The following is an 18,071-nucleotide window of genomic DNA, read 5'->3' as shown; positions in this document are numbered from 1 at the left end:
AATTAGAACTTAATTATGGCAATGGAAGTTCAAGAGTATGTGTCTGGCCACTGGAGAAGTGAAGAGATGACATTAGAACCTAGTCATAGAGGGGTTTGCTAGTCACTGATAGTACCAGACACTCAGCTCTGGGGTGAGGAGAGACTGAATGGGGTGATGAGTGCGGGGGGGGATGAGACACAGACCCAGGCATTAGTCTGGACCTGGCAAGGATCTTGGGCCACAAAATAATTCAAGAGGTAAATTACTAGGACTTGGGCCCCAAACAGCAAAATCAATAGTCAGCCAACTTCATGCTGGGTTGCTAGTTCAATTTTCAAAAATACTCTCTATTTGGGGAAGACTGAGAACTAGATGTTGAGTTGGAGCTACTCTGCCTGTGGCATTGGAGAGACTTCAAATGTGGCAATGAACTTTAGCTGTGACCATGCACTCTATGTTCATCCAGTCAGAAGACGCTGTCCCATTGACTGTTACTGTTATGGAAGAAACTCAGTTCTTGCTGATGCAGTAAAGAATTACAGATCAGAGAGCCTGTTAGTGTGTAAGCAAAGTTTATTAGTGCTAAGCTCTAATGGGAGAGCAAAAGCTAGGGTGGCAAGAGCAGGGGTGGCAAAAGCAGGATGGCTACAGCCCAGGTGTCCAGCACCCTATAGCCAGAGACTCCCTGGCTAGAGGTCAGTTGACCAGTGACCCCTGTGTGGCAAAAAAGGGCCATGAACCAAGAGGCCAAGAGAGTCCTTTGTTCTGAGGACTTACATAGTTGGTGGGATTTGGGTCTGGGAGTTACATATTGGAGTCAGGGAGTAAAGGTAGTGCCAGCTTTCTGGGAGAGACATGACGACCCAAATGTAGGTATGCATGGGGGTCTGTTAGGCTGAATCCTTATCTTGCTCCAGACTCTATTTTTTCATTTTGCATATGTGACCAAAGGCAGGCATTTAACCAAAGTTGTTTCATGGTTTTTTTCCCTCGGCACTGAGACCCCTCCCGTTCCCCCTTTCAGGTCTTAGAATGAACGCACAGTCTCAGGATTTTCCTTTTCCCAGCTAGCAGAAATGATACACAGACTTTCAAGGGTTTCCCCCCTCTTGCAGTATCTTGTTCAGAATGCCTGGCATCCTTATTGGTCTAGGCTCAGAACTGCTGGGTCTATGGGTGAGGCGTTTCTTCCTTTGCTTTTAGCCTCCTGTATTAAGTTCTTTGTTAGACTGCAGTGGTGAGGGCCCTGTCTTTATTTCTCCTCTGGCTGCTCATTCTGTCATTACACCATCCCTGAGGATGCCTTCTGAGGTGCCCAGGGAAGATGGGGATACTTTCCTCCTGCATGAAGGGTGGAGTGCACAGCAGGAAGGACAAGGCCCAGAGAGCTGTACAGAATGGGTGAGACATGCTGCTGCAGCAACGAAAATCTAGTTCGACAAGAAACTTTGGTAAACCGAGTTCAGAGACACAGAGCAAATGCTTCTATGGCACTTTTCATGCTGGTTGCTTTAAAAAATTCTTATCCAGTTTTTTGAGGTGACATTGGTTAATAAAATTATATAGGTTTCACTTGTACAATTCTATAATACATCATCTATATATTGTATTGTATTTATTTACACACACACACATATGTATATATATATGTATATTTATATGTTGCTGAATGATTTGAAAGCTAGCCGCAGACTTTTCACTCTTAATTGCTACAGCTTCTATCTTGTAAATATATATTCTCCAACCTAACCATGCTACCATTATCATGCCCAAGAAATTTTATATTGATGCAGTAAAATGATCTAATATTAGTCTGTGTTTACATTTCCCAATTGCCTCAATAATGTCCTTTATGGATGTTTTTATAGTGACTTTTAAAATAACATATTTGGTAGGGCATTTAGAAATAAAACTAGGAACATGAGATTTCTAGTGTACCTTGGGAAGCATATATAGAGTGGGTGTGTTTGTGCAGTCTTCTTAAAGTGACCAGACGGGAGAAGGGAGGGAATTTCAGGGGAAAAGGGGGAGGATTTACAGGAACAAGTATAAAGGACACATGGACAACAACTAAGGGGAGTGGAAATGGGAGGGAGGTGGGGAGCACTGGGGGGGTTGTCTGTGATGGGAGTAAAAGACAGGAAACTGTACTTGAACAACAATTAAATTAAAAACAAAACGAAAGAAAAAATACATCCGCAAGAAAACAAAGTAATTGTTTTCATCTTTCCCCTGAAGGCAAAGCACAGCTACCAATCTAGAATATATCAGAAGGCCCAGGTATGTAGTCATGGCCTTTACTTACTGTATTGGGGTGAATCTTCACCTTCAGTTAAAAGTGGGTCCTTGCTTACTAGTTGCTAGCTTTCATATTTAAATTGCATTCATACTTGGTCTTTTGAGCAAAGCAGCAAGAGACCAGTTAAAAAAAATCTATTCCTCTTAATTTAAAGGCAGCAATTAAAGGAGACTCAGCACTTTGAAACTGTTGTGAGTATTCTACTTAAGAAAATAAACACTAATTGAAAGGACTAATCAAAAGCTCATCATGCTGAAGGGCACTTGGATGGTTCACAAGTGTGCGGTGCAGGTAGACTCGGGCTCTTATGGGGGCCTGTCATCCTAAGTGCAGGAGACTCTATGTATCACATGAGTCCCTGTAACAGTCAGCCGTTCATGTTGGGAAAACACATCTACCATTAACTTCCTTCATAATTTTGAAGATAGTTTATAGAAATAAGTTATCCTCAATCAGTAACAAAAAATTTACATATGGTAACATTTCCTTCAACAAAAGGTTCCTTTTCCCAATCTACAGTCTATATGCATTTAATTCTACCAGAACAATCTTTACAAATATTTAGGCAAATGAGTAATCATTTCCAACGAAGCTGTGCCTTCTGAAAACACATAAATAACTATCCTCTCTCTCCCTTATTATGGTCACGCAGGGATTTGTCCTGCTCTGGAAGACCTACTTTCATAGGTCTAGCCATTACCCCGGGGGCTTAACAAAAATTCAGAGATGAAAAAGACTTTGAGGATTTTTTAAAAAGTTAAATTTAGATGATTCAGACAATCTCCTAAACAGCAGAAATTCCTGTATGTGGACTTTCCCTCTTTCTAGAGTCTAAAGTCAGTGCCTGTGGCCTCTGATGCTGAATTGGAGATCAAGACATTTTAACTGTTTGAGGAGAAGATCCTTGTTGGATTGATAGTGGGGAATGGGGGGTTGTTGTTTATTTATTTATTTTTATTGTCATTCTATTACAGTTGTCCCAGTTTCTTCCCATTGCTCTCTCCTTGCCCCACCCACCCATGGCTCCCACTTGATTACCTGGGCAGTTGCTGTTGAAAGCGTTGCCATCCGTGGAATTTTGCTGGTCATTATAAGAGCACACGTACAAAACTGAACACAGCGAGCAACACTGGAAAGCAATTAACCTACATAGCACAGTTGGATATCAGTAGTCTTAAAGTATTACGGAGAACTTTATAATCGTTATGCATATACCTCTTGCAAAACTTGGTAGCCAGAAGAATTTGGTTTCCTTCACTGAGCACTATATGTAAATATTTGATTAATTTATACTATGAATTAATCAAAGTATAAACAAATGGATTTTAGCACTAAAAATCAACATTATGAGGCAATGGCTTCTAGTGTTACTCTGTAGCTGATTCTCTACCATGACAGAAAATTGCCTAAGTCCCTATTGGAACTGATAGGACCATGGAATCAAGGAATTCAGGGATTTCATAGCTGTGGATGGTGCTATGTATGAAACTGGTGGGTATTTAGACTTACTGCATTAATTGATTGTAAAAGAAAAGAAAACAATGAAGCTATTCTGCCAATTATCTTAGTAGGGCTTCCTAATATGTACCCTACACATTTGAAATGTGGAAGTTCCTGTGTAAGTTGAAGTGCTATATATGATGTCAACTTTGTTTATTAGTACTTAGCATCTTTGTTGAAGTATTATTGAGAATTATACATAAATATATTTTAACTATGAAAATGGGGTATATCAGTCTTATATTTTACTTCCATAGTATAGAATTGTAAAGGCCTCATATTTTTTTTAAAGATTTTATTTATTTATTTACCTTTAGAGGGGAAGGAGCAAGGGAGAGAAACATCAATGAATGGTTGCCTTTTGTGTGTCCCCTGCTGGGAGTTGGCCTGCAGGGAACTGGCCTGCAACCCAGGCATGTGCCCTGACTGGGAATTGAACCACCATCCTCTGGTTCGCAGACCTGTACTCAATCCACTGAGCTACACCAGCCAGGGCCTAAGGCCTCATATTAACCCAGGCATTCTGGCACTTGCTGTCATCTTAAAGCCGGGCTTGGGACACTGTGAAGGTGTACTTCTCTTTTTCTCTCTGTCATTCCTCATGTCATTTAAAGTTGATGATGCAGGTTAGTTAAAGTGGGCTTTGCAGGTAGCCTCAATTAATTGAATTAATGCTTTTAACATCAGGGAAAATATGTGTTGTGCCATTCACACTTTTTCCCTCTTCAGGGATTGTGTGTTGTTTTAGTCCATACAGATCAGAGCACAGGTGGAGCTGTGGCTTTTGTTTTTGATGTTCTCTTTCAAATCTTAGAGCCGGCACTATATGCCTGAGTCTGCAGAAAGAGCTGGGGCAGAGCGCCATTAGAACATCGTGGCTCAGATCTGGGTTCTGGCCCTTACTCTTCCAAGTTTGGTTCTATCCCAGTGGCTGAACCCACCTGTTATGTGTGAGGGTAGAAAATGCTTTCATGGAAAGGTGGAGGTTGGTAAAAGCCTGTGCCGGTCTGTGGTGGCTGGGGTGCAGAGCAGGGTGTTCAAAAGATTCCTGGGTGAGCATGTGTGCACCTGAAATACAGAACTACATGGGGGGGAAGATACAGGTATGATGGGATTTGGCTTTGCTCCCTCCTCTCCTCCATCTAAAACACAGACTAATACAACATTGGTAACTGCCTGCCTGAGCCAAAGAAACAAGAAAGGCTGTGTTCATGGTCCTTTCTCTTCCTCAATGTTATTGTAAAACCTACCTACCTTATTAGTTCTTAGAGGAAAGAGAAGGTGGAGATTTACATTTTTTAATTAATCACATCAATGATAATAAATATTGATGTGATAAAATTTTCTCCAACCTGAGTTTCTCATGCTAAGAAACTGAGTTAACAAAATCAGTTGGAAAACAGATTTCTATTATTTAAAAATAATGATACCATGTACTCATATATGTTGTGAAAATGGTGTATCATAGGAAAACAGTTAAAATGTCATATGAATATCTATAGGAAGGGTTACAGGGGATTAATAAAAATCAAAAACAGGAAGGAGATGATTAAATTTAGCAAGACTTAAGGTCAATTGGCTGGTCTGTGCTCAGTGAAAGCAATCCTCTTCTTGTGGGAAGGGTGGTTACCATACATTTAGATTTGCAAGTTTTTTCTAGAGTGGACCTTCTTTTCCTAAGTGCCAAGGAGTTCAGAACTGCCTCACAGAGTTTGCATGATATCTTGTACTCATTTCACAGCGAAAAGGATTTACTTTGTCAGAAACAGGGGTAGTATTAGATTTATGAAATTAATCATCCACAGTAGTTTTTATTATTAAAGACATTTACTATACACGCCAACGTTGTTATACAAGAGCCAATACTGCACGGGGTTATTATCCCTCTGTTTGACTTAGAGACCAAAACGGAGACATGCCTATAAGGCTGTGTGGATTCTAATTTCTGCTCTAGTCCCTGCATACATTGACACGAGTTGTTCTACTTCTCTCCATTTCATTTTCCACATCTGTAAGATTTGCTATACTGGATAACTGCAAAGCAAATATAAACACTTGCATTCATGTTAAATTATCTTTTAGAAGTGTGTGAACAAGACTAATACCAATTTAAACATTTGATCAATAAAAACAATAAATGTTATTTTCTGTTGTTTTGTACATTGTTCTAAGCAAAGGGCAATTAAATGCCAAGAACAGTAGAAAAATATGACTATGTTAGATATATTTCTGGATTGAGCAGTGAGCTTTCTCACGAAGCGAAGATTATTAGAATGCTTTATGAAGTTTATGAACTTGTAATGTGCTCCTGTAATGAAATGAGACTGTCAAACCCATCCTTCTACAGTTTCATAAACGAGGGCCTTCTGCCTACAATAGAGTGTTGAACCTGATATACATATGCTTAATGGACTAACCATTTCGAAGATTGGCCATGGCTTATGCAAAATAAGAACAATCCTTAGAACATTTTAAAGGCTTCCTGCCACAAATTGCTTTTGCAATTTTCATTTCATTTTTAACTCTAAAGTTAAGGCATCTTTAGTTATTTTTATTTTAAATTGCTCCTGCTGTTGTTCTCCTAGGAAGTAGCCACTATTCTTTTTTCCTTTCTGCTGGCCATTGTGATTCTTTCTCATATGAATAAAGACAAAGTGGTTTATTTTTTTCAAAAAAGAGTTTTTAAATCCTCTGCAGTTGCCAAGGAAAATGCTTTGCCATTGTCAAATTGGAAAAGGGATAATGTGGGGCAGTTACGAGTGAGTTTTATCAATGAGTGTTTTCCTTAATGTTCTCATTTTCCAAAAACTCTCTCCGCTGCATCCTTTAAGGTCTGTGGCTGCAAAAGTTAATTCTGAAAACAAAGTAGGTAGGGAAAAGCAGGTGATTGATCAGGGCAAAGATTAAAATTGGAGACTGGTGGCACGATCTTTTGCTTTTCGGCCCACAGGAGTCCTGATATAAATTAATTGTTTCTGTGATTCTTAGACCTTCATCAATCAGATGTAAATTACAGCATGCATGATTGGCTGCCTTTCCATTCTCCAGTTCCCCATGGAGAGCTGCTGGCCGCCAGCTGCTGGGGAGGCTCAGCGGAGCCGCAGCCTGTCTGTGGCCTCTCGGGGACCACAGAAGGAGCAGTAGGGCTGACTCGTGATCACAATAGTGTGCCTGGGGAGGCAGCCACACCCTTCCAGAGTAATTTTTGTTTAGGGAATGAGAGGCATTGTTCTTGCAAACAAGGTATAGTGTTAGCCAAACCTGTGTGAGCAAGGTTTGATTTTTAAACTCGGCTTTGGACAAGCCTAGAGAGGACACTAGAGCGCACAGCCCCTTGCAGACAGCAGGACTGATCATGAAATTAATCTCCAAATTGATTAGGAAAAACAAATATAGACACTCTAAGAAACAAGTCTCCTTAGATACTTAATTCATTTTTAAAGGCAGCAGTAATAATAATAGCCGCAACTTAATTAAAGTAACATAAAAGACCCCGGCGAGGAGACCTGTGACCACATTTGTAGCTGAGTGCTGAATTTAGCCCCAAGAAATATGAGATCTACTTTTCATCTCACAGCAATTTACCATTTCAAACATCTCATGTTAAGGAGGTGATTAGAAGTTACAGAGTAGCCCTACTTGCATGTAAAGAAAGGAGGGTTTGAAAATGTAGGAGGGCACCTTTTCAAAGAAACGTCACCATTAAGGTTTAAACATATATTGGCAAATGAGATCACTGGTGTGACCTGGCTGCATGAAATGTACTTTTCATCTTCAAGACTTCATTCAGATCTTCCTGGGCTTGTCTGAACTGTAAATTATTTGTATTTATGAATTAATTTGTAATAACCCCCGATGAACACTATTTGAAGAAAACAGTGAATTGACTCTCAGGGTAGAGTCAAGGACTCCAATTGCCTGGATTCAGACCTTGCCTCAGTCCCTGTGTGACTTTGACAAGTTCCTGAACCTCCCCAGTCTCTGGTTACCTTGTTAGGAAACGGACATCTTTCTGAAGATTGTGCAGAATAATGAGGTAATCACTTCTGGCAATGCTTGATGCTTAACAAATGTTTAATATGTTAATTATCATTATTAAATTATCATCATTTTTATTCTGTATGTATTATCTGTAACTCGTTTAAACAATTATACAAAGTTTCCCTGCTAAGAAATTTTCTTGATTGAAACACGAACCACTGTTTAGATAAAGATTCCCTGTAGGTTTCTGGGGACATTTATACCTATAAAGTACAGTTTCTGTTTCTAAAGCTTATATATGCTTACTGTTGAGGGATTCTTCTGTGATTATATTGTCAAATTTCATGACTGGCTAATAATATTTATTTCACCATGTTCAAGGATTATGGAAATAAATAATTGAATGAGATGCCTTTTTTCTCTTGTGACTTGGTATCTCAATGGGTTTTCATTTGCATCTCTCTGATGGCTAGTGATGCTGAGCATCCTTTCATATGTCTCTGGGCCCTTGTATGTCCTCCTTGGAGAAGTGTCTGTTCAGGACCTTTGCCCATTTCTTTTTAGTTACTTATTTATTTTTATTGTTGTTCAAGTACAGTTGTCTCCATTTTGTCCCCACCCCTCCCCCCACCCCAGTCATCCCCACTTCCCACCCTTGACCCTCCCCCCTTTGGTTTTATCCATGTGTCCTTTATACATGTTCCTGAAAACCTCTTGCTTTGATGATGTTTAATATAAGAAGATAGCATATGATTGTTTGAAAGGTTTCTTTTTAAATAAAACTACAAACAGTAATATTTGTTAAGAAATAACTAATAAATAAACAGTAATATTTATTGGCTGCTTATTTATTTATATAGCAGCCAATAAATATCTTTCTTCTTATCTATCTAGTTACCTATTTATTTACTCATTAATATTGTTGAGTATTTACCCAAAGCTCCGTACTGTCTCAGGTACTAGAAATATGGTGGGGATCTACAAAATGCCACAAAGCACAACTTTTTCCAGTGTCTCAAGATCTAAGCACTTTTATTTCAAAAGTAGTGCAGGCAAAATGAAGCACCTTTAATTGACTTACTAAAAGCACTAAGAGGTGACATTCGGCAATACAATGCAAGCATCTCTTGCTGTTGGTTTTATTTATGGACTTCTTTTTTTCCTCAAAGTTAAAGCTGTGTGGTAATACAGTAAAATAGAAACAGAAGGTAGCATATAGATAGATGCAGACACCATGGTTTAATTGAGAGTAAGGACTAGATTTTATTAATTCAAGGTTTTGGGGATAGTTATACCATCCCCAAATAGTTGTAAAACAAATAAGTATCAGACCTGCATACATTCATGGAATCCTGATAATCAGTTTTTAAGTTCTGCAAATTTTTTTTGGTTCTCAGGCATGTGAACTTATTTAACTTTTCAGGATTATGGTTATAAGAAAGGCGTAATTCAATACCCATAAAATGCTGTTATTTACTGCATGTTGCTATGTAAGTATGTGTGAACAGAAATATAGATGCATCAGGTATGTTTTTGTAGAGCAGATGGCCGCAGAGCTAATGGGATTCAAAGAGTACTCAGAGTCACTGTGGTGGATTGTATATTCCAAAAACGATTTGCTGCCCTTTTCTACTGTCCACTCCTTGCTAGAGAATTATACTTTGTACCTCCTCAGTATCAAGTTCAACCTGGGATTTGCTTTGGCCAGTGTAAGGTGGTAAAAATGATGTGTACAGCTTCTAACAAAAACTTTAAAATTAGCCATCAAGTAGTTCCGTATTACTGTTTTCCCTTTCCCTCACTGTAGGTCTTTCAAATGAAGAGGGTATTAAGCAGAGCCAACCAGTACATGATAAGTCACATGGACAAGGAATAAATACAGAATAATTTCAGTTGGTCAGGAATGACCTTTGTTAATTTCATACTCATCTCATATGATCTTCACAATAATTCTATGGTTTAGAAATGATTACATCTCTCCTTCTCAACCAAGAAAACTGCAGCTCAACAAATTTGCTCAGTGGTGACTAGCAATAAAATATGAAATATAAATAGGAACGTAGGTCTGGCTAATTTCTAAGTCTCACCCACAGAGTTCTCTCTCATGAAATTTAGGATTAGTTATCATGTAGTGCAATATGTTCATTTGACAAAGGAGTAAACTCAGGTTCTCAGATGTCACATATAGTTCCACTAGCTGAATATAAAACTGAAATTTAAAACATTAATCTCCATGAGCTAGCGCTCATATCCATAATCTGTACTCCTGTCCTGCTACTCCTGTGTGTTTGCGTGTCTATATATATATACAATGTAAAGTTACACCTTTGTAAAATTGAGTATTAGGCTACATACATCATAGTTATGTCTTTTTTATGTTGGAACAATAAACCTTATGATTAATAATTAAGTTATTGTAACATGTGTTTTACCAATATGAAAATGTAGTACCTGGATAAACAATAAAAATGTTTTGAGTTATTATTTTATATCCTAGAGTTTTAGCATCATTTTGATTTATATGTTATGTTCTCAAATATGATATAGTATCACTTATTGTGATTTTCTTGGGGTATAAAAATATAAATAAGATTATCCTATTTCTTAGGTTGACTTGAAATTTTATTTTTTTATTTATTTCTTACTTTGTCATTAAAATAAGACATTCTATTTTCATCTAAGCAAAATACAGTTATATACAGAGAAATAACTTAGCTTTATTAGATGAAATATACAAATCCAGTTTTTTTAAGCTAGAGATATCTATTTAAAAAAAGAGAACAGTTTAAAAAATTCCTTTTGTAAAATCTTGCATTGCATTAGCAAACCATGTAAATATATAAATGTGCCATAAACCTATTAATAAGCATTTTGTTTACATATTTTTATCTCAATTATCTATGCCCATAGGACTCATTCAATCAATTTTTCACTAAGTAGTTTTCAAAATATAATTACTCTTATGGGTAGGTCTATGAACAGCAGTGTCATTTATACTATAGTTCACTAATTGAGCTTCAAAGCCATTATAATGAATTATACCAGTACATTCTTCAAGAAGATCAGTTAATGCTAATCACTTGTATCGCATATATCACTTAGAAGAGATCTATTCATAAAAGCCTTCCATTTACAGCCTCATTTCTTTTTAATTCTCTTGTAATGTAAGTTATAGCTGTAAATATATACAGCATGTGCTTTTGTTATCTATCAGCCTGGTGAACTTTGATTCTGAGTAATGTATTGAAATCCACAGATTTCAATGACAAATACTACTCTAAATCTGACAAATAATATTCTATAGAAGGAACAAACCGTGTATTTTGAGATCCCATGTAATAACTATTCTTACATAATTAAATTATTACTATATATAATGATCTACATTTGAATCAAATTTAAAAAACTTAAATAAAATTTATTTTCCCTAAATGTTTCATGGTCCCTTTCACTGGGCCCAGACCATATTTTTGCATTTCTTTTCACGTTCAAGAGACCTGGTATTTATGTTTCTCTCAGTTAAAAGTAAATGACAAGAAGATTTATGTTTTTAAACTTATACAGAATAGAAAGATTTTATAGACAATGGAGATATATCCTGGATCACAAGCATATTGTTTTATGGTAAAATATGATAAAATAACTTTGTAGACCCAGTGTCATGACAGAAGATGACATAAATACACTGACAAAAATGTCAAAAGCCTTCTTTAAAATATTACTTCTTTGTAATATGTACCTATTGAGTGGTGTTTCTATAATAGTTATAGAAATTGAGATTTTCATAAGAATCCTTTTGTTATTGTCACATATATTGTATGAAAAGGTAACTATCATTTGCATATTATAGAAGCTGACTCATTAGGAAGTATTAATTTTCTATTCCAAACAATTATTTTAGAAATAATATAATTTTTTTTAAGGAAAGAAAGTATGTTGCCTGTTGTCACCATAATCTGAATTTCTGACTTCACCTTATAAAATTAGGAGTAGAGGAGAAAAGATGGTGACTTTGGTGAGTCTCTGTGAGATAGAATGAAAGCTGACAATAATATATGCCTGATTCTATATAAAGTTTAGATTCTTCACATTACGGCACCTGAGCCTCCCCAAAAATAACACTATTGTCCCCATTTTACAGACAGTGAAACTGAGGCTCAGAGAAGCAAACTTGCCCAATATTACATAATTGTTAAGAGATAGCTCTGAGCTTTAAAGCCCATAGTTCCATTTCAAAATTGTAATCTCTGTGCTGTACTGAATTTTTGTGTGTTACTGACTATTGCGGCGTGACTATAACGCACCTGGTACAAACTGCTGGCAGAATTCTATTCTGCTATATAGGGCTCAACTGACATGCAGAGTTACTTATTTGTGTTTTCCTGGTAATTGTTACATGTATGTAGGGAGAATGGACTAGTCCTCTTCATTGGCTCTTATAAGCACCCAGAACTAACAAAACGTTTTGCAGCGTTGTCTGGAGATATCTTATCTCATCCTTACAAGAAAAATGAATGCATTAAAGAGTTACTTTCCAGTTGACATGCTCAGATAAAAACCTCATTTTAAAATGTATCAAAAATGGATTTAAATCAGAGTAAATAGTTTCTCCAAACTCCTTCTTCTAATAAAAATCTAAGAGTAATAGTTCTGTTCTCTAGCACCAACTATTCATTTCCTAGCATTTATAGTGTTGCTACCGTATTTTAAAAATTATTGGTGTTTAGAATATATGTTGTTTTACTGTAGTTTCATTTTTGGTAGGAATTCTACAAAAAGCGACTTTATCAAGGATTCAAATAAAATGCTGGACATAGAAGTCGGGATTTCAGTTTCCAAGAATGATGTAACAGGGACTAACTAGATTTACTCTTTCACCTTCTTGAAAACTGGACAAAACATATGAAACAATGAATTTCCAATTTTGGACAAGCAGCAGCACAGGAGAAGGATTCCTCAGAGAAAGGAAACCCCAGGGAGAGCCCTATGATTGTCTTAGCTTATTGACTGGAGAGCATTTCCAGGATATAAATCAGAAAAGAGCAATCCAAACAGAGCCTGATGGTTTTACGAAGTTGAAGAGACAGAATTCAGAGTTGGGGAGAAATAGTGGGATAGGTAGAAATAGTGAGACAAATATAACAGAGGAAGAAGCTGCAGAAAGAGAGTTTTGAAGATGTACTGAGTGGTCCCCTTGAGTCTCTGGCTAAATAGTAATCTACTGCAGGTGGGTGAGGATACTAACTGAGGCCAGGGAAAGAAGCACTAGGAAGAAGCAGGCAGAACAATCCTGGGGATTCACGTAGGAATGGGAAGAGTGTGTGTTCCTTCTAGCTAGTGTGGAAAGAACTCCTAATACATGAGGCATTGAGTAGAGTCCTCAGACTGGTGTTGACTTAATAGTGGGTCCAAGTTGGTCCTAAACTGAAGGCTTCCCATTACCCATGCTAACAAAACTGTAAAGCATGACTCAAAGAGTCAAATTGATGCTAAATAATTTAACTAGACACTAAAAATGCTCAACATATGTAAAGGAAAAAAAGTATTATCCAAAACCTAGAAAAGCAGATTTCCAAATGTCTTCTATCCAATGAAAAATTATCTGGCATGCAAAGAAATGGGAAATACTTATTCATAACTTTAAGAAAATGAATCGCCCTGGTTGGTGTAGCTCAGTGGATTGAGCATGGGCCTGCAAAGCAGAAGGTTGCCGGTTCGGTTCCCAGTCAGGGCACATGCCTGGGTTGCAGGCCAGTTCCCGGCAGGGGACTCACGAGAGGCAACCATACAGTGATATTTCTCTCCTTCTCTCTCTCCTTCCCATCCCCTCTCTCTAAAAATAAATAAAATATTTTTTTAAAAAAAGAAAATGAATCAATAGAAATAGACCCAAAACAATAGAGATTAGAGAATTAGTAGACAAGGATGTTAAAACAGATTTTATTATAAATAAAATCTATATGCTAAGAAGGCAGAGGAAAGCATGAATAGGACAAGGAGAGAAAAAGAGGATATAATAAAATGCCCAAACTTCTTGATGAAAATATAACATCTGAGATGAAAAACATTCTGTCTGGAATGAACAGCCTATTAGACACTACAGAAGAAAGATTAGTTAATTTTAAAACTTGACAAAAAAACTATCCAAAGTGAAGTAGAAAGGATAAAGATAGAAAAAATAGAGCAGAGTATTAGTAACATATGGAACAGTACCATGATGTGTAATGTGAATATAATTAGACTCCCCAAAAGATATGAGGGGGCTCAAAAATATTTGAAAAAGTAATCATAAAAAATTTTAGGTGCTCAATGAAACCCAAACAGAAGAAAGTACCAATGCACACAAGTAGTCATTGCAATAAATTGTAACCTCTTCATTCTAATGAATTATTTGGATTCTGTTCCCACCATGCAACTGAGGGGCCTAAAGTCCAGAGTGCTGATTTGCCCACTGCAGTTAGTCTGTCAGGTGCTGCTGGTCAGAGGGCTTCCCTACTTATCCTGGGCCCAGCCCTGTGAGACTTTGGAGTGCACTGCAGTTGCCTTTCAATATGGTACTTACAGATTTCGGAGGTGAGAACTGGGTAGCTGTACACAGTGCAAGAAATTTCACACATATTATGACTTTTTTATGGCGAACTGACACCATGAACACTATAGTGAGCTGACACTGTAGAAGAAGCTGAGTGCTGATGAACAACTAGGAACTGGGGGACACAATTCTTTACAGGGAGTATTTGACTTTGGGCCTGTTTGGACCTGGGCAGAAAATAATAGAAGTAGATGATGAAGGACACTGGAATTATTGTTTTTTATAAATGATAAAGAAGAAAAAACAATTTAAGGGAAATGATAGAGTAAATCAATTGAGGGATAAGATTTAAGACAACAAGAGCAAAAAATAACAATAGCATGCAAAGATAAACTGGATGTTAACTCAGGCAGCTGTTCTTGTAGGGTGGTTTTATTTCCCCTGTTGCTATTCAGTCTTTGAACATCTCCCATCTAAACTGCATAGCATTATCACATCTCTAATCTAAACTCTCTCTTACTGCTTAAAATTATCACTCTTTTACTTCAAGATGTGGTTTCTTATCCTTTGATACAGGAATTGGCTTTATTACCCTTGAACCCTCTTGTCTTCTTTGTGTACTGCCTGATGATAAAAAAAATCAACTCGTCCTCAGTTTTCACACTCTTCCCCCTTTTCTCTGGATATTTAGAGCTGTGGAGTGCAAAGATTCTTCCACTAAGATACATTTCAGTTGTTTCAAGCACTGGCCTAATGAGACTCCTTATGAAATGTTGAATATATGTATAAAAGTAACTGTTAGAACAAGGACATTATGCCACGAGTCCTTGAGAGTTAGGTGGACATAGGAATTCTATTCTTTTCTGAGTCAGTCCTCTAGGAACTTAAACCTTCAGAATTTTTTCTTTTTCAATTGTTTATCACACTGGCTCTTCCTAGAATCAGGATTTTTAAATACTGGGGTTTACAAGGGAGGCAGATAGAACATAGAGAACAAAATTCCGTAATGAAGTTTAATGTTTCCTTCAATTGTGAAAGGTAACAAACAACAGTGGCGTTGGCAGTATTTGTCACTTTAGTAGAAATCATCAATGTTTTTATATTATTGTACAATTATTATGGATAACTAAAAATTATTAACTCTCATTGTTATTTTATTTTGTCATGTTCAGTATTTCATTTTTATTATGTAGTCAATATGATTCATTGGGTATAACTGGAAACATTTTGTTTTTTTTAATTTTATTTTTCAATTACAGTTGACATTCAATATTATTTTGAGTTAGTTTCAGGTATGCAGCATCATGATTGGACAATCATACTTTACAAACTGATCCCTCAATATTTCAAGTATGTCCTCGGCACCACACACAGTTATTACGACGTTATTGACTGCATTCCGTATATGGTGCGTTTACACCCCCATGACTTTCATAACTACCAATTTATACTTCTAAATCCCTTCACCTTTCTACCAGCTTTCCAACCCCCTGTCCTTTTAGCAACCATCGGTCCCATCACTTTTTAAAATTAATGTTATTAGAATTGTTTCTAAATACTGTTATTTAGTGAAGTAATAAAGAATAAGAATTTATCTTTTAATGGACAGGATTATAGCATTGATAGTGCTGATGGTTTCATGGGTATGTACTTATCTCCAAGCATATCAAGTATATACATAAAAGATCTATAGCTTTGTGTATGCCAGTCAGAGCTCAATAAAGTGGTTAAAATGACTTTTTATGTTGAAACTTCTTTTTTTAAAATTTTTAACTTTTGTTAAATTTATTAGTGTAACATTGGTTAATAAAGTTATATAGGTTTCAAGGGCACAGTCCTATAATCCATCATCTGTGTTGTATATTCATCACCAATGTGTGGATTTCCTTTCATGGATTTAAAAACACTGCCTGAGAAGGGCATCAGGGCACAGAGCAAGTTAGAACTCCTGTCCTCGATAATGGCTCAGGGTGATTAAGAAGGAAGGCCTGTACTATTTTACCTGAGGCACAGGTGCCTAAGGCTATAAGTACTCAAGTGATTTTCTTAATGTTCCAAGCTAATTCCATTTAGTGCCTCCTGCAAGAGTTTTCTTGGTTAAATAGTATTGTTTGTTGGAGGAAGACTGCAGAATCAGCTTTCTGCCTGTCACGATCTAATCAACAGAGAGAACTTGTTCACATGTTAGTGAGATGTGCTGTCCATGGAGGGCGGAGATCCCAGTGGGGAGACAGAGCCCAGGCCTAGTCTGGGAGCAGACTGGGTAGGCTGCCTCTCTCATACTTGGTGTTCTCATCAGTAGAATAAAGGAATTGTGTTTGATGGTATTTAAGATGACTTTTCTTTTAGATTGTATGTGGCTCTTCCTATGATCATTGCTGCTAAAAGCTCTATGGAACATTTAGAGAAACTCTTTCACAGTCAGGGTGAGTCTGCCCAAACCGATCCATTCTGTCCTGGTCTTCCCACCCAGTGACCAGTACAGGGGCTTGGAAAATAGGTTTACAGTTGTCCATATGGAAAAAATGTATAATACAAGAATTAATAGCTATACAAGAATAAACCCTGTGTTTGCATGTTCATACTGTAAACCCACTTTCACCCAGCCCTGTGTACCTGGATGGTTAGGAATCTGTTATGCAGTCTCAGTGACTGTAGGTAAATGGCTTTATTTCATTTGGTCATCTGATTTTCTTATTGGATAATGATAGTAAAAATGATAACCTCTGAATCTGTAAAGATGGAATGAAATATCACATATCAACCACCCAGAATAGGATCTGGCATACAATCAGAAGTTTAACCAGTCTTAGACACCAATTCATCTCAGAACAGAGGAGAACTAAATACCCTGGTGAAGACTGGACCCCAGGACTGTGAAACGTCAGCTCTGCTCTGTGAGACCAAACTAACGGGCCTTGGGGAGTGGATTAGGTGTACTGTGTGTGGCCGGAGCGGGGCCCAGGAGTCCCTGACTGGAGTCGATTTCTTAGTAATTTATTAAAAGTGATCATTAACTCCTCTTCCTCCTTCTCTCTTTTTGTACTTTTTCTTGCTCTTCTTCTTGGATTAAAAATGCAATTACCATTTTTTTGCAATGCCTTAAAATTTAAAAAATGATAGCTCTTAGTGGCTTTCATTACGAAGAATAAACATAGTATGGCTATTTCCCTTAGAGAACTCTTTTTTCTAGGTTGGCAGTGAAGTGTTTTTGTGTTATATTTACATACATACAATATAAATATATGTGAAATACACACACACACACACATATATATATATATATATTCATTCTAACAAAACCTTTTCCTGCCTGCAATCAATGATAAAATATATTCATTTTATCAGAATACACTCTGAAGCATTCATGATAGTCTAAAAATGTAAAAAATGCCTGCAGAGAATATGAATATATTGAATTTCTTTACTGTTTTTAAGGCTGTATCTTAACCAGATAATATAATCTAATTGTATCAACCTAAAATATATAGGATTTTATTTTAATTTTAAACAGGGCTGTACCTTTGAAACTTAAAGTATTTTCTCTGCTGGAAGCTCATCAAAGGATAATAAGATACCTTTACTAAAAAGTAGACTTTTAGAAACTTAAACACACTTATTCATTTCCATATATAGTTAAGTTCTTTGTATGAATAGTCCATAAATATATGACAAAGCAATATATACTTTATTGAATGAGCAGTGAAATTTATAGTAATATACTTGATGGGGACATAAGATTTCTTTAGAGGCAATTTTTTTAGAACTCTATTATTG

This window comes from Sturnira hondurensis, unplaced genomic scaffold (assembly GCF_014824575.4).
Source record: "Sturnira hondurensis isolate 20B ecotype Veracruz unplaced genomic scaffold, ASM1482457v3 Scaffold0011291, whole genome shotgun sequence".
Lineage (NCBI taxonomy): Eukaryota > Metazoa > Chordata > Mammalia > Chiroptera > Phyllostomidae > Sturnira > Sturnira hondurensis.
This window is presented reverse-complemented; position numbering follows the sequence as displayed.